This window comes from Cetorhinus maximus, chromosome 15 (assembly GCF_964194155.1).
Source record: "Cetorhinus maximus chromosome 15, sCetMax3.hap1.1, whole genome shotgun sequence".
NCBI lineage: Eukaryota > Metazoa > Chordata > Chondrichthyes > Lamniformes > Cetorhinidae > Cetorhinus > Cetorhinus maximus.
The window spans coordinates 29,575,701-29,599,338 of record NC_135893.1 but is presented as its reverse complement, the minus strand read 5'-3'; the positions used below and the strand labels follow the sequence as shown (position 1 = coordinate 29,599,338).

Genomic DNA, 23,638 nt, shown 5'->3' with positions numbered 1-23,638 from the left:
ACTACAGAGACTGTTATCCTAATGGTAATCAATAAGCAGCTTTGGGACTGGGCAGAGCTGGTAGAAAATCTCTTTTCATTGGACATTTAATTTGTCTTCCTCTCCACTGAAATCAAGAAAATATTATACCATATAAAAGCAGGGAATAGAGTTTCAATAAATGTCATTAAGAATGAGATGGCACATTTAGAATTGGTGAGGCACATCAGAAAGCTGATTCTACACAGAATCCTTGCCAGTTTCTGAACCTCAGGGTCAGATTATTGGTGATCATTAATCTTTAAATGCTTTTAGCACTTTTTTCATTTCGTTTCAGTATTTGAACTTTTTTTTAATGCCAATTTTGCTTTTCTGAATCGACCTCACCTGTACTCCTCTGCTTCCAGTCAAACATCTACGTTGTCCTCCTCTGCAAGGATGCAGAGTAAAATGGCCCAGTACAGAGCAAGGAGGTTGTATAATGGTACTCTTTGGTCAACCGTTGGGTATATGTTTGATTGATATCAGCATAGGTTCAGTATTCTGAGTCATAGAAACATAGGAACAGGAATAGGCCATTCAGTCCCTCAAGTGTTCCACCATTCAGTTAGATAATGGCTACTCTATATCTTAACTCCATTTATCCATCTTGGCCTATGACCCTTAAAACCCTAGCATAACAGAAATCTAACAACCTCAGTTTTGAAATTTCCAATTGAGCTAACCTGAGCAGTTGAAATGTTGTGTGTTCAAGTCCTAATTCAGGCGCCTGGGTTGGAGAGGGGTGGGGTGGGTAGCAAAATTCAACAGCTTCTAAAAATGGGCATGGGGATCATGATGCGCTATTAACCTGTGCCCATTCCTTCCTATTTGGGCAGCATGCAAACTATGTGCTACCTTCTTATTTACATGATCACTGCAAGCAGCCCAGCACCATTGAGTAGCTGCATACCAACAAGGCGTACAAATTTGTGCAAGGCTAGTTCCACTTAAAGCCAGCCTGTATACTTAAAAGGGAGGCATGTTCTGTCTGTAGAGGGTAATGGGAATGGCTGGTGAAGAGCGTCTGGCCTGCAAGAATACTGACTGATGGTGCAACAGTACAGAGATTGTGCTCCAAGGCTCTCAGATGCAGTACTGGAGGCCTTGGTACAGGAGGTCGACAGGAGAGATGCCCTCTATCCATAGGGAATTAAGCAGACATCCAGACAAACTCTGAGGAAACAGTGGGAGCAGATAGTCGTCACTATCAATGTAAGCAATGTAGCCCCAAGCAATTGGATGCAGTGCCACAAGAAGTTTAATGATCTTACACTAGTGGTAAAAAAGTGAATTCTTCTTCAAATACTATATCATTGCAACTGAGCCATTAACCTCACCCACTGCTCAATTCAGCATATCTATTCATTGGCCTACCAACAAGCTATATCAATCACAACTCATATAACACATTCATAGCATCACCTCATCCTAACACATTTAACACTGCTGTAAGCCTCACAGCCACATCTCATAGCTTGCACACGCTGCCAGCTATGCAAACATGACAGGCACCTTGTCCAGATAGATTGCACCACACTCACTGACACAGATCATTCTCTCATGCAAGGCAAGGTGGCACATAACCCCAGGCAGCAGCACCCAACAGTCGGGGGACAAACACAGCTGCATGTCCTCATCCCAATGGACACAGTTATCTCTGTTATTGAAGCAGCCATGACTGAGGCCATGAAGCTGAAACCAGAGTAATTATGGTATGTTCATACCTTATACCCCTTCCCACATGCCCTCATCACACAATTTCTTCTGAATTACAAGCTGCCTCTTGATTTTCCCCCTACCTTTGTGCCTGAGTGGAGCTCATCTGAAAGCATGCAAGCTCAGCTTCCTGCCACAAAGTCATCATGGCTGGAAATACTAGTGTTGAAAGGAGCTTGCAGGGAGTCACAGAAGTCCAGTAATCCTCCAAGCTATTACTAGGATTGCTGAGATGCCACCCCAGGGGAGTGATAGCGACAACCTGCTCTTCTCTATCAGCATGGCAGCATTCATCGTCCTACCCCTGCCACTCTGCCAGTGCTCTTGCTGTTGCCTGTTAAGCAAGCCAGCCCAAAACACTGCCACCTTTGCCAAGGTGTTTCAACCGAAGTTGGACCATCAATGGCCAGAGCTGGTTGAGGTCATCCTCCAAAGCCATCTTCAGTCTCCCCCTCTGAAAGTCAGCAGCCTTCCACCAACCATGATGCAGCCACTGGAGCAACAGCTTGTAGGAGCACCTGACCAGGTAAAGGCACATGGAAGGCAGGCACTAAGGGAATACACAGGGGTGATTAATTAACATTTGTATGGAATATTGAATAGTTTGATTTATAAATTTGGTTTGAAATGTTTGTTTTGTAGTGGCTTTTATTTCATCATTGTGGGCAAGAGGTCACTGTGATGATTATTAACTGATGGGAGGTAAGGTGTGGGACTGTTGGTGAATGGGGAATTAGGGTTACATTCACTAATATCGCAGCCAGAAGAGTTGATCTTGGACAGTCCAGCCAGAAAGGGGATGTGTCAGCTGCCTTTATTTTCTGTTCATAAGATGTGAACATCACTGGCAAGGATTTGTTGCCCATCCTAATTGCCCTTGAGAAGGTGGTGGTAAGCCACCTTCTTGAACCGCTGCAGGCCATGTGCTTCAGGTACACCCACAGAGCTGTGAGGGAGGGAATTCCAAAATTTTGACCCAGCGACAGTGAAGGAACAGCGATATAGTTCTAACTCAATATGGTACATGGCTAGGAGGGGAACTTGCAGGTGATGGTGCTCCTATTCATTTGCTGCCCTTGTCTTTCTGTGCTGTAAAATTCGTGAGTTTGGAAGGTGCTGTTGAAACGAGTTTCTGCAGTGCATCTTGTAGATGGTACACACTGTTTCACTGTGCGTCAGTGGTGAAGGGAGTGAATGTTTAACGTGATGGATGGGGTGCCGATCAAGTGAGCTATTTTGTCCTGGATGGTGTTGTGCTTCTTGAGTGTTGTTGGAGCTGCACTCATCCAAGCAAGTGGAGAGTATTCCATTGCACTCCTGACTTGAGCCTTGTAGATGGTTGACAGGCTTTGGGGAGTCAGGAGGTGAGTTACTCTCCGCAGAATTCCCAGTCTCTGACCTACTCTTGTAGTCACAGTATTTAATTGGCTAGTCCAGTTCAGTTTCTGGTCAACAGCAGCCCCTAAGACGTTCATGGAGAGTGATTCAGTTATGGTAATGCCATTGAATGTCAAGGAGCGATGGTTAGATTCTCTCTTGTTGGTCATGGCCATTGTCTGATACTGTGTGGCACATATGGCACTTGCCACTTATCAGTCTAAGCCTGAATGCTAGATCTTACTGTAAATGAACACAGATCATTTCAGTTTCTGAGGAGTAGTGAATGGTGCTGAACATTGTGCAATCATCAGTGAACATCCCCACTTCTGGCCTTATGATGGAGGGAAGGTCATGGATGAAGTAGCTGAAGATGGTTGGGCCTAGAACACTACCCAGATGAACTCCTGCAGCGGTGACCTGGAACTGAGATGATTGGCCTCTAATTACCACAACCATCTTCCTTTGTGCTAGGTATGATTCCAACCAGTGGAGAGTTTTCCCCCTGATTCCCATTGACTTCAGTTTCACTGGGGCTCCTTGATACAACATTTTGTCAAATGCTGCCTTGATATCAAGGGCAGTCACTCTCAATTCACCTCTGGAGTTCAGCTCTTTTGTCCATGTTTGAACAAGGCTGTAATGAGGTCAGGAGCCAAGTGCCCCTGGCTCTTTGGCACATACTGAGGTCATGAAAAGCACAATAGAAATTCAGCCTTTTCATCATATTTTTACTTCTCTTTAGTTCTGAAGAAGAGTCATACGAACTCGAAAAATTAACTCCGTCTTTCTCTGCACGGATGCTGTTAGACCTGCTGAGCTTTTCCAGCATTTTCTGTTTTTGTTTCAGAAATTCAGCCTTCCTCGTTTCTTTTCACTTAGTCATTGAAATTGTGAGCTTCACATAAACTCTCACACCATTTCTTAACAATTCCAGCAAGACCTGTCCTATTCTTCTGTGTGAGGACTGGCTGGTGAAGAAGGTAAGTCTAAGGGGTTCACTTTTCATTTTTATCATCATTCAATTGTATATTTAAACATATGGTCTCAAAGTCTCAGGCTGACCTCAAGTCACCAGTCCCATTAGATTGAGTGAAGCTTCAGCAGGACACATAGATACCTTACTGGACAAGGGGCAAAAAGAATCAACATATTAGAGATGAATACAATTTTTGTGGGGGTTTTCCTGACCTGCCATCATAAGTCTGGTAGAAACCCTGGAGAAAAAGCCCATTTATGTCACTATTCTGGGGTTTTTGCTGATCTTTTGTTGAACTTATGGTGGGACATCGGGAATCCCCCTCCCGCCAACCTTGCAAGGAACCCACCATACCTCTCTATCCCCCACCACCATCTCCTTACAAGGAAATGCTATCCACAGCATTTTTTAAAAGGCCCTAATAGTTCCATTCATGGATTTCCTGGAATCTTCCCTGGATTCCATCCACTATATTGTTGAAACTATAGTGGACTGTTAAGTATGCAAACCTCTGCTGAAATGATTACAGAAGAGTGGGAGGAACTCCAAGGGAATTTACCCCTATATTCCTTTTGGTATTAAACGCAAGAGTACTTTGAATTAAAAAATTGCTGTCTTTGACTTTCTTTCCCTTTGTACTTTTTAACAAAATAAATTATAATTCCCTTCCATGCTTTGCATCATCCATTTTGTTGCAATAGTTTGTAAAATGTCTAGAATCCACATCTGTCCAATTCCTCACATTGAGTTGAGAGACTAAAACATTATGAAAATAATTCTTCATTTTCATTTCTTTGACAGTGATCAATGACATCATCCTGCTCCCATATATGCTGAAACTCCATTATCATAGAGTTGGATGTCATAATCTGCTGATCATAGATTTCTAAAACACTTGATTATTGCCTGTTCAGACCTATATAAATTTATTCTATTCAAGGTCACCCATTTTCCAGTTTTGTCCTCTTGCTCTCCTAAATGCACTGTCACTGCTGGGGTATGCTTTCACGGACCGGCACCTTGGACACCTCAATGATATGTTAAACAGAGGACCTGTTCACCCCTCCTTTGTCTCAAATTGATGTTAAGACTCATGCCCCTCCCCTGCCCTGCCCTTTCACTGGCACCCCTACATATTCCCTGGTGAAGAGTCATCACTGTCACAAGCATTGATCTTCATTGATCTTATTGTGGGATCTTGCTGTGCAAAATGGCTGCCTACGTAACAAACATCGGCTGCACTTAAGAGTCATTCATTTTATGCGATGTACTTTGAGATGTGATGAGACACTATGTAAATGCAAGCCATTCTTCCTTTTGTTCTCCAATGTCCCTGAATTGCACAAGGATCAGCATCGCACAACATTCACCCGTTAAGTACTCGAAGGGGTTTTTAATAAAGTTGGTAGAGGGGTAAACATTGGACATAACCCCGGGATGAATATCCCCCTGCTAATCTTCAGATGGTGTCATCGAAACTTTTATGGCCATTTAAGTTTAATGTCTCACTGAAGACAGCACTGCTGACATTCAGTATTGCGATGGGCTGTCAGCTTAGTTTGCTGCCCTCACGTCGGGCCATGTCGAGTTCACAGTGGCGGGAGGGGACTTGGTAATGGCAACCTGCCCCTCTTTTCTACCTTCCAGCTCCCTGCAAATGGCTCAGTGGCTCATTCCGAGCTTTGTTATGCAGCTTACGAAAACCTTTTCAGGTTGTTTCTGCTTCCCTGTGGTGCCCCCAACATCTCCCTCCCCACACACTTTTAATTTCCTCACTTGCCCTTTGTAGCACCACTGAAATATCCGACCTTGCAGTGATGGGTCCGTTCTGTGTGGAGGAAATCCCACTAATCATACTTTATATCGCTAATTAGACATACCAGGAAAACGACTTGGGTCACAGTGGGGGCACGTTGGCGGGCAGGAGTCCCATCCTGTCTCACCTTGGAGGTTAAACTGCCACAGAGGTAAATGTAAAGATCACATGGCCCAATTCAAAGAGTAGCAGGGACTTGCCCTGTTCGATATGCCTTCCTACAATAACACTAAATTGGTTAGCGAACCATTCGTTCATTTTATTAAGTTGCTGTGATTTTTTTTCTTGTGTACCACTTGGTATATTGGCCAACAGTAAAGGGAAACTTTGCAGGGCTGTGAAGGAAGGAGCAGGGGAGTGGGATTAATTAGATGGCTCTTTCAAATTCAGAGGTTGTAATGAACCAGTATAAAAGTGAAGGCTTTATCTTTATTGCTCTTGATGTGTAATCTGTGGCAATTACATTCACTGCAATTCTCCTTCCATATATTTATAATCCTCCCTTTTTTCTCTCTCTTGCTTTGTTAATTTTGGCTCCTGTTGACACCCACCCACTGAATGTTGGTGAATGTTTCCATTGATGCTCGCTGACATCTGCTACTTTGCCCAGGCTGCCAACCTTTGCGCCTGACCCTGGAGAGTGAGTTCCAGGTGGTACTATATGCCCAAGGCAGGCATCCCTGCCAAGCCTGTTTCTGTCCTGATCCAGCATCCTTATATGCAAATACAGCAGTGGCAACACTTCAAAAATATTTTATTGTCTTAAAGTGCTTTGGGCCATCCTGAAAACTGAGGTTACTGGGCAGCCTGGTAGGTTTCCCACCACATAACTCCACACCCCCATGCTCCTCCCTGCCCGGGTTCGGAGCCCGATTATGGGGCTATGACTGCTTTCTCATCTCACATTAAGACTCCTTTTTAAATGTAGCTTCTCTTCTTTTGCTCCTCTGACAATGCAATTAGAAACAAGTCTGACTTGTGATTTGCTTTGAGTTTCAATGTCTCATTGCACCAATAGTGGTGATGCAGTTACAATGAAGTGAAACCGAATTCTCAAGCTGTTTTCCTATAAAAGTTCAACACCTCACCAATTATTAGAATTATCTACTGATGTACATATCAAGACTACTTACTGTGGGCTTCAAAGTGTTCTCTGCTTGAGATGGCACACAGAGAGGTGCCATGACAATCTTTTGAGTGTCAATGTCGTTGTGTCAGTTTCATGTCAGTTTCTCTGCCTACTTGCATTTTGAGTGATATTGTCATCTGATGCTGTGACAACTTGAAATGACCTCCCAGGCCCCACCCCACCTCGAGATCACACACCTGCCCCATCTCTATCATGTTCTGCACTCATTGCTTTAACTCAAGCTCGGATCTCATGCAGAACTAGAGTAATTTTTCATGCTCTTTTCAGCCTGAGATTACAGGACACTCTCATTAAGTGAAAATAAATTGTATATAAAAAAAGAAGTCCTGGACTTATGCGGCACATTTCACAATGTCAGGATGGCCCAAAACACTTTGCAGGCAATGAAACACTTAATTGTTATCATTGTTATAATGTCGGAAATACAGCAGCCAGTTTGTACACAGCATTCTCCCACAAACAGCAACCTAAAAATGGCCAGATCACCTGTTTTGATGATGTTGATTGAAGGAGGTCATGTGGGAGACCTTACTCCCTCTTCTTCCAATAGTGCCATGGGATCTTTCTCATCTGAGATGACAGACAGGGCAGTTTGACATCACAATAGAAAGACAGCACTATTGATAAAAACCCACTCAGTGCAGAACTGGAATGACAGAATGTTGTGCTCAAATCTCCAGAGTGGGATTGACCCCATAGCCTTCAGCTTCAGAGGCAAGAGTTTTGCCACCAAGCCACAGCTGAAGTGATAAGATGCTGATGTAATCGTACTGTCACTGAACTAGTAATGCAGAGCCCCAGGTTAATGGTCTGGGGATATAGGTTCAAATCCAACCATGGCAGCTGGCAGAATTTAAATTCAATTAATAAATCTGGAATTGAAAGCTAGCCTCAGTATTGGTGACCATGAAACTATCATTGATTGTTGTAAAAACCCATCTGGCTCACTAATATCCTTTAGGGGAGGAAATCTGCCATACTTACCTGGTTTGGCCTTCATGTAACTCGAGACCCACATCAATGTGGTTGACTCTTAACTGTCCTCTGAAATGACGTCGCGAGACACTCAGTTCAAGGGCGATTAAGGATGGGCAGCAAATGCTGTCCTTGTCAGTGATGCCCAGACCCCATGAAGGAATAAAGAAAAAAAAGCCTTTTATATCTCAGAAAGGAGTGAGACAGAAAGAGTTGTATGTCATTTCTATCACAGTGAAATGATGTACAAGTGACACAGTAGTGCACTTTAATGTGATTTGCACGATTGCTTGTTGCTCTTACACATTGATCTTTCCATCACAACCTTCCCTGCATCCCCAACTTAACAAAATGAAGTTGGTTATTGTTCCCAATTGAGTCCATGCCAGCTTTTTGTAGAGCAATCTGCTCTATCACTGTAGTCCTGCTGGTTTATTTCACTCAAGTGTCTAATTTCCTTTTGAAATCATTGATCATCTCCACTTCCACACCCTCACAGGCGGCGAGTTCAAGGTCATTTTCGCCTGCTGTGTAAAAAAGCATCACATCCCCCCTGTGTCTCTTGCCCAAAAACTTAAACCTGTGCCCCTAGCCCTTGTACCATTAACTAATGAGTTATGATTCTCTGACTTCCCCTCCAAACTGCACTCTTTTCTCCTCCCTACAGCTGAGGCACATTGAAGTGAATTCTTATTGTCTTCTAAACAAACTCACTCTTTTGCAGGACCTCAAAACAGTGAGCCACCTTACTTCCTTCATTTTTCCCTTCTTCCTCCATTCGGCTAACTTTAAAATCCAAACTTGATGCCACTTGTACAGTACTTCTTCAATTCATTTCTCTTCCCTCCAATAGACATTGGTGTCTTCAACACCATTAAAATGCCTAGCTGTGGCCTCATTCTCATCTAAATTTCTTGCATTTTTTTAAGCAGGAAAGCCATGAGAGCTTTGCCACAGAAAGCAGTTCTGGCAGAGACCATTGCATGTTATAAAGGCAAAGTGGATAAATGTTCGAAGCAAAGGAAGATATAAAGCTACAAGAAAGTGCAGGGCAGTGGGACCCATTTTAGTTAATGCTGAGAAACAGCCAGCATAGATGAACCGAACAAAATATTCCTGTGCTATAAACTTCTTTTCACTTCTACAGGAAAGAACCTTTTGGAAAATGCAGACCCATTTAAGATATAAAAGAAAACAACACACTCGAGAGCGAGTGCATTGAAAGAACCATCAACCAGACAGGCTCATTTCAAGTTATTCATTCACAGGGGCAGAAATAGGCTCCTGTTTTCTGTGCTCCCTTTATCATGACTTGGCTACTACATGGCTGACTATTCAATTGAGTTTAAAGCCCAGGCTTCCAATTAAAGCTGAATCCAACACTGCTGAAGATTATGATCTAATTCAGCTCATTTCATTCTGAAATATATAATCCTGCTATTGGACTGTGGAGCTGTAGTACTGGATTAAAGGATTATTTGGCAGGTGGAGAGATGGAGATCAAGATGGAGCAGGGGGAAGATGTTGGAGGAGTATATTGAGTGGAGAAGCGGGCATACGAATATACAAACAAGGAGCAGGAGTAGGCCATTCAGCCCCATGAGCCTGCTCCGCCATTTAATAAGATCATGGCTGATCTGATAGTAACCTGAAATCTGCATCCCACCTAACGCCGATAACCTATCACCTCCTTGCTTACAAAGAATCTATCCACCTCTGCCTTAAAAATATTGAAAGACTCTGCTTTCACTACCTTTTCAGGGAGAGAGTTCCAAATGCTCATGGCCCTCCAAGTGAAAAAATTTCACCTCAAATCTGTTTTAAATGGGCATCTGGGAGGAGAGGGGAGGGAAAGAGGTACAGGGTGTTGGCGAAGGAGGAGGGGATTGAGGAAGGGAGGAGATGTGGAAGACTGAGAGAGAGAAAACAGAAAGGTGGCTGGATGTGGGAGGGGGCTGTGGACAGCAATGGGGAGGGGGAGATGAGAGGATGGGAAGGGGCGAGAGAGAAAGAAAGAAAGTCTTGCATTTATATAGTGCTTGGCACAATCACCAGACGTCTTAAAGCGCTTACAGCTAATTAAGAACTTTTTGAAGCATTGTCGCTGTTGTAATGTAATAACTGCGGCAGCCAGTTGTGCACAGCATGATCCCATAGACAGCAATGTGATAAGAAGATAATCTGGGTTTTTTTGATGTTGATTGAATATTGGCCAGGGCACCAGGGATAACTCCCCTGCTCTTCTTCGTAATAGTGCCATGAGATCTTTTACATCCACCCGAGCAGACAGGTAGGGCCTCCATTTAACATCTCATCTGAAAGACGGCACCTCCAACAGTGCAACATTTCAGCACTGCACTAGAGTGTCAGCCTTGATTTTTGTAATCAAGTTTTGGAGTAGAACTTAAACCTAGAGTTGTGACTCAGATGCAAGAATGCTACCAATTGAGCCACATCTGGCATGAAAAATTATGAGAGGGTTATGGGGAGGGGCAAAGCGGGCAGAGGATAGGGAGAAGATGAGAAGGGGAAAGGGATGAGAAAGTGGAGGTTGTGTGAGAGGGGATGAGAAGGGGAAGGTGATGTGGAAGAGGGCCATCAATCGGGTGGAAATGTGGGAGGCAGTTAGGAGGGAGACAAATATAGGAGTGGTATCTTTGACAGAAAAGTGAATTTACAGGAATTACAGCAAAATTAAAATGCCCCACTGCATTCTTCTTGAATAATAAGTCATTGTTCTCCAGTTGCCCTGCTTTATGGCCAGTATAATTCTTGATTTCACTCAACTTGCAGAAGCCTCATTGCCATGGTGAAGACCGGCTATTGGATAAATTAACAATGAGTAATGTGATGTGAGTGGTTCAGAGAGCTGTGAGCAATAACTCACCTAGGTCAACTCTCCAGGGTTGATCTGGAGTCTTCAGTTATCTAAGATTAATCTCCAGAGCACTGCTGTGAGAAACCCAGGGAGAAAAACGATAGGACTGGTAAAAATTGTGGTTTATATAAAGCAACTTCTTGATTATTGGTTATAAGAATATTCAAGTTGAGAGAGGGTTATGGGGAGGGGACATTCAAGAACTATTCACTTGGCGCAAGAAGGCAGTTCTCCACAATGATGGACATGTCAGGAGGCCAATGGCGAGAGTGCAGAGTGGGGACAGGGCAGTCGTAGACAAGAGGTCATGTGATGATTCTTCTTCTTCTGTTCTCTGCCCGAGGGCTGGTTTGACCCACAGCACCATCACTTCCACCATTGGCATGGGGGCAGGTCCTGAATCTACCCCAGCCAGAACAGGGACTAAACCCCATGCTGTTCGCAGCAATCTGATCCACACCAGCTGTCCAGCCAATGGCACGAACCGCATCCCCCCCTCACCCCAACCCAAAGAAAGGTCTGGGTTGCTGTGGCAACATACTTTTACAAGCATGTCGTAACCAGGAGCTATGGATAGTGAGGGTAGAGGCTCCAATTTCCTTCCCTCACATGGCTGATGAGGAATCTGCCCCATTATTACCACCTGCCATATGTTGGAAGGATTGACAAGTTGATAGTCAACCTGTCTGGCCATGTTATGAACACACCTTTCTTGGCCATCAAGTCCTGGAGTGGGACTCAAATCCAGAGTTCCTGGCTTCGAGGCAGGGATGCTATCCATTGCACCACAAGACCCCTTCATGTGATGATGCCAGCAGAAATATACCCAACCAGTGTTGACAATCCTAACCTTGCCCAAATAACCAGACTTCATATCTGAATCAAAACGTCAATGTTGACCATAGGTAGGGGGTTGGCAGGGGAGGGGTGTGATGGGGAAGCATCCTGATTCTGCCCTTACCTGACTTAAACGCCCACACACACACAAACACATACATGCAGTTAGGAGCAATAGTCTTCACACACACACACATACACATACACAGTTAGGAGCAATAGTCTTCACTGATTTGCCTCCTTCCAAATCCAGGTCCACTGATGCCAATTGTCATGACCCCCTCACCCTGGCTGTAACCAGGGAACGCAATACAGAGCAGCCCCATCCAGCAGCCTTAGTAAAAGAGCAATGCAAGCCTTATTTAAATGGAGAAAAGTAATTTCCTTTGGATTATCAGTCAACCGCAGCTGTCAGTTCTTGTAGTATTCGGGCCTTGTATGTTTGATGTTTTTTGTGGATTTTTCCACAGTTTTTCCACAATTGAGGGAGTTGATAAGTAGGAGAAAGTGTTTTGCTCCCAGCTTTTGACAGTTTTTAAATCAAGCTCAAGCAAAAAAAGGTTTACTGCGGCTTTAGTCATGCAGAAATGCTAAATAGATGGACTGGATTTATTATCCTCTTATCAAAACCTAAATAATAATTTAAGCAGTGACCTTTACAAAAATGAATTATTTGACCTTTTCAGTAATTACAAGACTGTACATTATTTCAGTCTAATACATATACAGTCCATATACAGCTCGGGAATATACAGTAAACTAATGATCCATATATTAAAGCACAAAGAACAATTTGTTAACAGTCATTTGCACTTTAACTATTGCAGCACCAAGATGCAGTTTTAGCTTTTGAGATCTTCTCTTTCATATAGTGCTTTGTCAGGGTGAAGGATGTCGCTAATGAAACATATTGCTGAATTCTGATGTGTTGGTGTCACAAGCCATTTACAGAATCGACTTCCCTGCACCTTGCTCCATCAAGCACTCCAAGGTCAAGTAGAAAATGAAATAGATTTAATTTAAGAGTTTAATTTGCCCTACCCAAACAATGCACCTTATATCCAATCTCAGACATATATCCCCACTGAAACAGTGTCACGTTTCCATTGCTTGTAGCAGCCTCACTGCAGGGTCAATTACCGTCACAGTAGTGGCAGCTTTGTGCTGTGGGTCTACCTTCGAATGAGGATCATGCTATCCAGATGAATTTCATTCAGAGAATGGAGGCTTTCACCCCATCTGTCAGGTACCAGATGTGAATGAAGAGAATTCTCACTCACTGTATTATCATTTGACCTAACAAGCATTATGCCATTAGCAACGTTCCCTATAACTCTTTCTCGAATGCGTTCCCCTTTATTTTTTTTCCATGGCTGTGCATGAGCCGAACTTAAAGGGGCTGACTTATGTACAGCTTGTATGTAGACTTTCAGGTTGCTGTGCAGTCGCGCAGCTTAGAAAGAACATTGGCCATAGCTCTAGAAAGTGAGGGAGCTTCACTGAAATCAATAATGATACACACATTTAACATGTTGAAAGTCTTGAGTATAGTGTGCACTTCTTGTAAGTGGCACACTTACTTCCTGTCATACTTTGTTGTTAGTATCCCTATCATTATAAAACAGTGTATTACCTAGGGCACTGTGATCAACTCCACAAGCGATTTGCCAGTGCATGATAGATTTCTAAAAATTATACAAAGTGCTATCAGGGATGCAGGCCTTCATTTGTTTGGAGAGTCTATCAAGGGGTTGTTCTCCTTCGAGCAGAGGTTATGGGAAGTTTGATGGAGGCGTTCAAAATCTTGAAGCGTTTTAATAGAGTCAATAAAGAGAAATTATTTCCAGTGGCAGAAAGATAACTAAACAGAGGACACAGGTTCCATATAATTGGCAAAAGAACCCAAGGAGATGAGGAAACCTTTTTTTAAAACACAGTCAGTTGTTGTGATCTGGAATCCTCTGTCTGAGGGGATGGTGGAAGCAGATTCAATAATAACTTTAAAAGGGAATTGAATATATACGTGAAGAGATAAATTTTGCAAGCCTATGGGGAAAGAGCATGGAAATGGAACTAATTGGATAGTACCTTCAAAGAGCTGGCGAAGGCATGAGGGGCCAAATGGTCTCCTTCTGTGCTATATTATTCTATGGTTCTTTGATGAATATATTTTCATGATAGACACAAAAAAGCCTTTGTTGGCAACAAAATCAGTGAACCTTCGGGGTTCAATTAGCAAATGTTAAAGAATGTCATGAGGTCATAAGGTTGTTTGTGAGGACTGGATGTTGCCTTGACTACATTTCATCTGTCCACCTCTGGGATCTGGATCCGTCCCAGTGCTTTAGCAAGCTTCAAAGGTCCAACATGAAACGAATCTGAGCAGACACATTGACTGCAGCTTGGAATCATCATTTGGGGGGAAAAAATCTTTATAATATTTTCTAACACAACTGTATGAAAGATTTGCATTTATGCAACAGATTATCACATCTCTTAGACCTGTCCCAACAACACGTAGAATGTGTTGCTTTGATATGTAGTGACTGTTGCTATGTTGTCAAATGCAGAAACCAAATTGCACCTCACCAAATCCCACAAACAGCGATGAGGGGAATGATCAGTTGGTCTTTATTCGTTGATGTTGGTTAGAGGAATATTGATCGCAATACTGGGAAACTCATTGCTCGTCTTCAAATGGTCCCACCAGTTTAAAAAGAACAATCAGACAGTGCACTGGTTTAACATCACTCGTGAAAATTGGATAGGTCCAGTAATTAAAACAAAATAATTTTCCACATTAGGCTCAATCGTTGATAATCTACATCCCTACGTTTAGTCGCTTTGAACATTTGTTTGATAATGAATGTGGAATAGTGTGGATCAAATTGAGATTAGACTATGCGCTAGAGCGACCACACCAACTCTTGATGAATGGTGCCATCTGCAGTGTTAACCTAAATACCTTGGAAACCCACAGCCAGCACCAAATAATGATGTAAGAAAGTAACAACAGTGACTACAACTTCAAAAGTACATCAATGACTGTAAAGCCTTTTGAGGCATCCGAAGGTCATGAAAGATGCCACTGTAATAATATGCAAGCCTTTTTCTTTCCTTTAGTAGCCAACCGAGCAGGGCTGAGGGATCGAAGCAGGGACCTTTTTCCTCTGCGTTGTTCAGTTCCATGTTGACTTTACCAACTGAGCCATAACTTGAGTTCCGTAAACTTGAGCTCATCCAAAACTTTGCTATCCATAACCTAACTCACACCAAGTGCTGTCCACACATCAAGCCCCAGCTTGCTGATCTACATTGCCTCCTGGTTCACCAACATCTCAATTTTAAAATCCTCATTCCTATGTGGCCCACCCCTCTCAATCTCTGTCACCTCCTCTAGCCCTATCGCCTTCCAAAATACCTGTGCTCCTCTAATTCTGACCTCTTGCACATTTTTGATTTTAATCGTTTCACCATTGGTCACCATGCCTTCAGTTGCTAAGGCCCAAAGCCCTGGCATAGCCTCCCTACACCCCTGTGCCCCTTGACATCTCTTATCTTCTTTAATGCACTCCTTAAAACCTACCTCTTTAATCAAGTTTTTGGTTATCTGTCCTAATATCGTCTCACGTGGCTCTGTGTTAAATTTGTCCCTGGGCAGGACATTATGCTCAACGTGCAGGCATGTGCCCGACATGCCCAAGTGTAAAATAACACGCGATGACATTGGGCATGCGTGCCGACGTCATCATGCACTCGTGCGATATTTCGTTCAGTGGACACGCGCTGGAGTCGGCTGCGCACCCACCAATAATTAAAAGGTCTATTAAAGCCATTAACAATCTAATTAAATTCAAATCTACGCTGCCCGTCCAACCTTACAGTTGATGGGCAGGCGAAAAGGCCAAACGGTCTTTACATTTTTAAGGAAACCTCATCCACGAGCGGGATGAGGTTTCCGAAAGCAAATAAACATTAAACAAAATCTTTATTTTGGAATTAAAAACATGCCCCATCTCATGTGACAGAGACACATGAGGGGACATGTTTTATTAAATTTTTACTGTCTTTATTAATTTTTTTAAAAAGTACTTCAATCTCCCTGAGGCAACGGAGCTGCCTCAGGGAGATTGAAGCGCTCTTTTGCACACATGCGTGAGCTCCATGCCAGGCCCAGCCCACCTTCCCCTCCCACCCGCACAGGCAGCTTTCAGCACTGCCGCCTGCGTTCCACGCAGGGCGAGCCTTAATTGGCCCACATGCGTAAAATCACAGTGCGGAGCCGATCACCGGTGGCGGTTGGCTTCCCGACTGCCCCCGCCTGCCCCTGCCGAGCACCCCTGCCAAGGGCAAAACCCTGCCCCCTGTGAAGCATCTTGGGATGTTTTACTCTGTTAAGGGTGCTGTATAAATTCAAGTTGTTGTTGCCATTTTCCCCTTGCTGCCGTGGATGAGCTTCACCTGACAGGTCTTCAATCCACCTTAATATTTAGGCTTCATTCTTCAGAGTGAGACTAGATTGTGTTTTCAATCACATGACATATATTCACCAAAGAAGCTTTTATAAACAGGTTTATAGCGAAGCCATGCAGATTAACAAATCATGTCAGTTAACATTCACCTGACCTCTCTGTTTGTGTATTTTGCCAGCGTGTATAGAGTCATTGACATTTTGCTGAACAATCCGGCTGTGAACTTCCTCCAGTGTCTCAGTGAGTAGCTGTGCTGTCTAAATGATGGTGGCAGAAAGGCCAGTAGAGCCCAGCTTTGATTCTCAGTCTGTGGTGAGTTAGTTACTCTTAGCTAGGGCTGTATAGAGTCCTATAGAATCATAGAGATCTACAGCATGGAATGAGATCATTTGTCTCATTATATCCAAACCTGTCGACAAATAGCCATCCAGCCTAATCCCACTTCCCAGCTCTTGGTCTATAGTCTTGTAGGTTACGGCACTTCAAGTGTATATCCAAGTGCTTTTTAAATGTTATGAGAATTTCTACTTCTACCACTCTTTCAGGCAGTGAGTTCCAGATCCCCACCATCCGCTCTAAACCTTTTACCTCTTAACCTTAAATCTATGCTCACTGGTAATGGCCCCTCAACCAAGCAGAATAGGACCTGCCTATCCACTCTATTTAAACCCCTTTATACACTTCAATTAGGTCTCCCCTCAGCCTTCTCTGTTCCAAAGAAAACAAAGAGTCTATCCAACCTGTCCTCATAACTAAAATTGTCCAGTCCAGGCAACATCCTCATAAATCTTCTCTGTACCCTCTCTAGTGCAATCACATCTTTGCTATAGTGCAGTGACCAGAACTGCATGTAATACTCCAGCTGTGGCCTAACTAGTGTTCTATATTGTTTTATACAGTAAATGGGTTTTAAAGTTGACCTCATTGACCTAGCTGGGGGGAGCATCGGAGAACAACATAAAAGTTGGCCAGGGGGCTCTTGGTCCTGCTCACTGGAAAGAATGCCTGGGACAGGATCAGATTTGGTAGTGTTGTCTCAATGACTGAACAGCCTGCTAATGTTCATTATCTATCCTCAGACATATAGAATGGCCACTTGAATAAGGTGCCAGAGTCTTTCCTGTGCCCATGGAACATACTCCAGCGCCAGTCACTACCTTCAGGAGAAGAGGGGAGAAAATAAAAGGAGGGAGGAAAAAACCAGTGCCATTTGACTTGCATTTGAAACAAGTGTACATCTCACTGCACAAAGCTGGGTATAGTAGTCCCAATCCTGACCGCTATGGTCATTATAAGATAATATTACTGAACATTTATTGATAATTAGGGGATGCCGCCATTGTAATTTAATCGAGTGCAGTGCTGAAGGAGTGCTATACTGTTGGAGTTGCCATCTTTCAAATGAGACATTACACTGAGGCCCTTTCAACTCTCTTGGTGAGTGTAAATATCCCAAGACCTACTAAGATGCAGAGCAGAGAAAATGTCCCCAGTACCCTGCTGATATTCATCTCTCAAGCAACATCTAAAAACAGATTATCTGGTCATTATCACATTGCTGTCTGTGGAACCTTGCTGTGTCCAAATTATCTGCCAAATTTCCTACATTCCATACTTCAAAAGTTCTTCACAGAATGTAAAATGCTTTGGGGCATCATGTGGTTGTGAAGGCACTATGTAAATGCAAGTTTATTTTCTAATTATGCAACGCAAGCAATGGATAATCAATACAAAGCCACAACATCAGAATAGTATCAGCTGCAACACACTTGTCCGATTACCCAGGGATGGACCTAAGATTATACCTTGGTGCAAAGCAGTCGCTATTTAAACTATACAGGAAGGAAAGTTCAGTACCAGTGACAGACTTACCCTGTGCCAATGCTCAGATTGTTTTTGCTCCACTTATTTTTACATGAATATTAATTTGCTATTAGTCATATAATTATAGAGCTTCATTATAATTTTACATAATGCAATGACTGGATGCATTCCAGCATTTTAAAGCGGTATTTCATTTTTGAAAATAACTGTTCTGATTGCATTAGACAATGCACTTGTTTGAAAGTAGCCTGTATTATCATAATTAGACTTTTCACACTGGGCAACATTTCTTCTTTATGATTTAATTGGCACCAAGAAGCTGCATCTCACCTGCATAAATTAACCAAATTGTAGCCCAGAGAACAATAATTCGCCACATGAGGTAGAGAATTTTCGAAAAGCAGAATGTAGGAATTAAGAGGAGAAACTTGTCCACTGAACAGCTTCCAATTTCTTTATAAATTCTTCTTCAATATTAAAATGTTGATGTTGACAGGAGAAGGCACCATTTATTTGAAGAGTCTTGTATAAAATGGCATGTAGGCGGAAACTTGCATTTATATCAGGTTCTCCATATCCTCAGGACATTCCAGAGTATTTTTACTTTCGCTGTACAGATCAAAATGAAAGGCTGTAAATGACTGTAATATTGTTTGTACTGATGCACCTGGTGATACATTTTGTAAAAGTTTAACCTGGATTGTACCCTTGTAATGTTGTTTTTGAAACGGTTTGGAATGTGATTGAAGATATTTTATGAATAAAGTATATTTTTACAAAAAAAAAAAAAAAATTTTTACTTTCGAGATGCTGTCACTGTTATTTAGACAACAGCAGCAACCAATTTTCATACATGAATGACCTGATAATCTTTTTTTGCCTGTTGAGGATGGAACTCCAGCAAAAACTCACCGCTTTTCTCAAAATAGTACAGTGGATCTCTCCCGTCTCACCGAGCAGACAGACAGGGACCCTGTTTAATGTCTTCCTACATTACAACAGTGACTGCGTTTCAAAAAGACTTTTGCTGGCATCCTGAAAGACGCAGTACATATGCAATTGTCATTTTTCTTTTTATCCAAGAAACTTCAGCTTCAACATTGCAGCACTCCTGCAATACTGCACTGCAGTAACAGGTTAGGTTAGGCTTTGAAGTCCAGGGCCAGGACTTTCAGAATCCTGCTGTCAGGCTTAAATGAGGGTTAGAAGCATGGACTATGTGGGGAACAGCCTCTTACCTGTGATTTTTCCTGAATTGGCCAATTAATAGCCCTCCAGCTCAGAGTGAGCAGCAGAGGTTGCCTGTTTGGATAAGAGAGAAAGAGAGGGTGCCCCAAAATTTAAATGATAAAATAGGCTGATGGGTCACTGCTATGGAGGGGGTGCCCTGGGTGACATGCAGCTTTAGCTGAGGCCAGAGGGATTGGGTGGGTCTCTAAGCTTCCCTGGAATTTTGCCCCCACCTGGCCTGCTACTGGGGTCCTGGAGCTCTACTGGAAAATTCCACTCGGCCTCTGACAATAGGCCTTAATAGGTCCTTAACCGGGGCAATTGGCTGGCTACTCACCACTTGTTGATGTCCCTAAAGCTTTGCCATTCCAGCCCCCGGAAAATGGCCGGCGGCCGGGATGGAACCAGTGAACCATGCAGGTAGCATCGAATTCCGCCCCTGCCTATCATCATATCTACCAGCATCGGGGCTGAAAATTTCACTGCCTGGAGTGAGGTTTTAGCCTGTAATTTTCAGGCTCAAGAATGCTACCAATTGAGACAAACTTACTCAAGCTTTTATTTATACAGCATTTTTTATGACCTCAGGATTTCTTAAAGCACTTTATATCCAATGAAGTACTTCTGAAGTGTAGTCACTGTTGTAGCACTCACGCCTCTGAATCAGAAGGCTTTGGGTTCAAGTCGCACTGCAGGACTTAATCACAAAAACCAAGTACGCTACTGAGGGAGTGCTGCACTGTCGGAGGTGTTGTCAAGGTGGCACAGGCAGCATAACCTCCATTAAACACCTACTCATGATGCTACAGTAGAGACCACAGAGTTACCCCATGTGGGGAATTCAAAAAAAGCATAAAGCCATATGCTTGGCAAATGCCTGGTAACCTCTGCCATTCTGATAGTGCCTGTTACTGTACGTCATTTCCAAAAAGTTCAAATATAGTCAAAAGACCTATAACTTGCCCTTTTAACTTTCATGGTCTCCATGAATCTGTGTTGACCAAATATTTTATATTGGTCAAGGAACGCAACATGGATGAATTTACTACTGTTAATAAATTGTGAGTATGGGAGTTTTAGATTTTACATTATTTGTATGACTATCACATTATATCTCATGAATAATAGGACGTTCCAAGAACATATGAATAAAATTCTGTCCTTACAATTTTCATAGCCAGCGTTTGTGACCATTATTATTAAGTAGAAAGTGTGATGTATATTCAGATAAGGGCACAATAATTTTGAGTCTTGAAGGTCGGTTTTAATTAAGTCATTAAATCAACCTGGGCTGTAATAGTTAAAATAAACTTTATAGGAAGAATTTAATGTCCCTATGCTCCCAGCTTTGAGACACACTGTGCATCTGGAGAATTGTGGCTTGTTACCTGATCTCTGACCTGTACTGCCTTGGAGTGTGGAATTTACCTGCATATCTTATGTGGTCTCGATTTTAACTCTTTCCCGGCTCCTAGCCGTCAATTTCTCAGCAGTTAACATTTTAATACCTCAAATTAGCCCATTGACAAGATGCACACAGAAGTCAGGTGGGGGCCTACTTAACAGTTAAACATGCCTATGCTGATGTTGGTTAAGGGAGGAAAGAAAGAACTTTGATACAGTGCTTTTCATGACCCCAGGATGTCCCTAAAATTTTACAGCTAATAAAAGAACTTTTGTAAGTGTAGTCACTGTTGCAATGTTGGGAACATGGCATCCAATTTACTTACAGCTAGTGTAGGGGTTCCTCTTTTCCCTCAGAGACCCCACACCCAAGTTCGTGACACCAGATTCACGTGTGCAGGGCTTGAAAAGAATGGCCAGCGAGACAAGTTTCTTCTAATAAGTCACAATCACTTTATTGAATCACCCACAACCCCACAGTACAAAACCCCAAAATTTAAAGCAGCCTAAAGCCTTCAGGCCAATATCACCATGATATAGCTGAAAACACTTACAATCCCCAACAAGGCTGGTCTGTCCAGTGTAGAATGTAGGTCTGAGTCAAGGTAATCAGCCCTGACCCTCCTTCCAACTGCAGCCCAGATACTCAAATCTGCTCCTCTTTTATAATAATTTAACTCAGACATGTCAAAACATATTTCCTGTTGTTCCAATGTCCATTTAGTTGATTCCATGCAAAGTCCAGACAAAAGCCATCAGTTCCTGCTGGTTGATTTTTCCATGGAAAATGTTTCCAGGCGAATATTATCAGTTCTCATTGTATGAGCAATTCTCCTGCTGTTTAAGGTGGCACAGTAACATCATCCTGGCTCCAAATTTAATGAGGGTTTGAATGACCTTATCTCTAGTACTATTGTCTGCGGTGCAGACCTTAGTTGCATAATTCCTTGAGTGTATTGTATTGAAAACCTGTTCTTTGTGCCATTGTATTGGGTAAACAGACTTCTTGATTGCATTAGTCAATGACAGGTAATGGCATCTCCCTGGTACCATTGTTCCCTGATAGTAGTCAGTCAATGTCCAAACCCCTTTGATGAGTCACTGTCCAAATTAACCCCTTGCTGCCCAGCCCTGTACTGTTGACTGCAGCTTGGCTTTTGTAATTTATAGTTCCAATCATGAGGTCAAAACATGTTTGGGTGTTTGAAATTATATTCCATAAATTTCCCATTTGGAGGGGATTCCAATCCTACAAAGGTTCCACAAATACCCAATATGATAATGATCATATCATCTTATTTTAATGACAACTCACCTGCACGTCTACATATAGAAACCACAGGATATTTTATACCTAGTGGAGAGAGCAAGCAGAACCTCAGTTTAATGTTCCAGTCAAAGATGACACCTCTGACAGTGCAGCACTCCCTCAGTTTTGCTTTGGAATTTCAGCCCAGATTTTGTATTCAAGTCTCTAGAGTAGGACTAGAACCCACAATCTTTTGACACTGAGAAGAGAGTGTTACACATAGAATTAAAGCTAACACCTAAGTCTTGCTCTGTTATAATGCCTGTGGAAGCAGCAGCCCTCCACCATTTTTTCCAGGTGGCCATTCTTCATGTACAGGGCTAGTCTGTGAGCATTGGTAGTCTATTCCATCATGGAAGGCATCACAGCCAAGCCCATTTTCTGGCACGGGTCACTAGGTAGCAATGCAGAGGAGAAGATCTAGTTTAACTTGTCCTCTACCCAGCCAAGGGTCACTGACATTCCACTTCCCAGACAGCTAATGCACACAGATTGGAGCTGGGACTGGGGACATTTGGGCCCTGAGCAGGGACTTGAGGGGATTGGTAACCATCTGCATTCCTTGGCACTCAGTTCACCCTTTATTACTGGTCAAAGGCATTTGCAAATTGAAGAGGCTGTGATCCAAACTGCTTGAACTGGGCAAACAAAAACACTGCTGCCTGCTTTCAGTTAGCTTCAAAGGCTCCAGTTACACCTGGGCAAACCAACCACATTGTAGGAATTCAGTGCCTTGTTCAAGGCTCCTGTGGATTAGCCACAGGGGTTTCTGTAGCCTGAGAATGGACATGGCAGCTTGAGTGGTGCACTAAAATCAGACCACTTTTATAATTAGAGCTTGTTAGCTGGGATCAAACATTCCTACAGCGAGAGGCTTGGCAATTGGAAGTTACTGAGCTGAATTGACATGGGCACTTGCTTGGACAGAGAGCTAATGGGTGTGATAATAAGCCAAGAAAGCTTCGCATTGAAAGGCGAAGCATGCTAAATGTGTTCATCAGGTTGGTCAGGTTTGGAGCAAGACTGGTCCACAGTTAAAGGTATAATGATCCCAAGTTTCCTACTCAGCCTCTGTAGGCACAATGGGGAGGGATTCCGTTCTGCCTGCTTCTGCCTTCCTGCCACTCGAATCCCCATCCCACTTTCCAGGATCATGGGCATTTTTGTACAATTAGTGGTAAGCCCATCATTTGCAGTGCATCTGGGAGAGGGCGCTGGGAGAGGGGGAGTTGGTTTATCTCAAGGAGGGGGAAAGAGGCGAACTCCAGATGCTGCGTGGCTAGAGAAGCGGCTGTGTCAGTCAAAGGGTTTTAACATTTTGAAAAGTAGGCCTGTTTTTAGATAGGCTAATTTCTCTACTGCAGTCAGTCAACAACAACAACAACTTGCATTTATATAGCACGTTCATGGTAGTAAAAACATCCCAATGAGTGTAAATCAGACAAAAATGTGATACTAGATAACATAAGGAGATGTTAGGAATGGTGACCCAAAGCTTGTGCGAAGAGTAAAGTTGTAAGGATGAAGTTAAAGAAGGAGAGGTGGAGAGGCTGAATGGTGGAATTGCTAAGCTGTAGGCATGGCTGCCAATGATGGATTGAAGGAAGTCATTCAAAGATCCATTCTAGAAGGGAACACACTTTTAAATTT

General features: G+C 42.9%; 1 long non-coding RNA gene across 1 annotated transcript in view; it reads left to right on the top strand.

Moving 5' to 3' along the window:
- LOC144691200 (uncharacterized) overlaps nt 1-9,419 on the top strand; it is a 38,054-nt gene extending 28,635 nt beyond the window's left edge. Inside the window, exon 2 of the long non-coding RNA XR_013579056.1 lies at nt 9,182-9,419. This is a non-coding gene — a long non-coding RNA (uncharacterized LOC144691200). The remainder of the gene's footprint in view (nt 1-9,181) is intronic.
- Nucleotides 9,420-23,638: the final 14,219 nt, after the last annotated feature.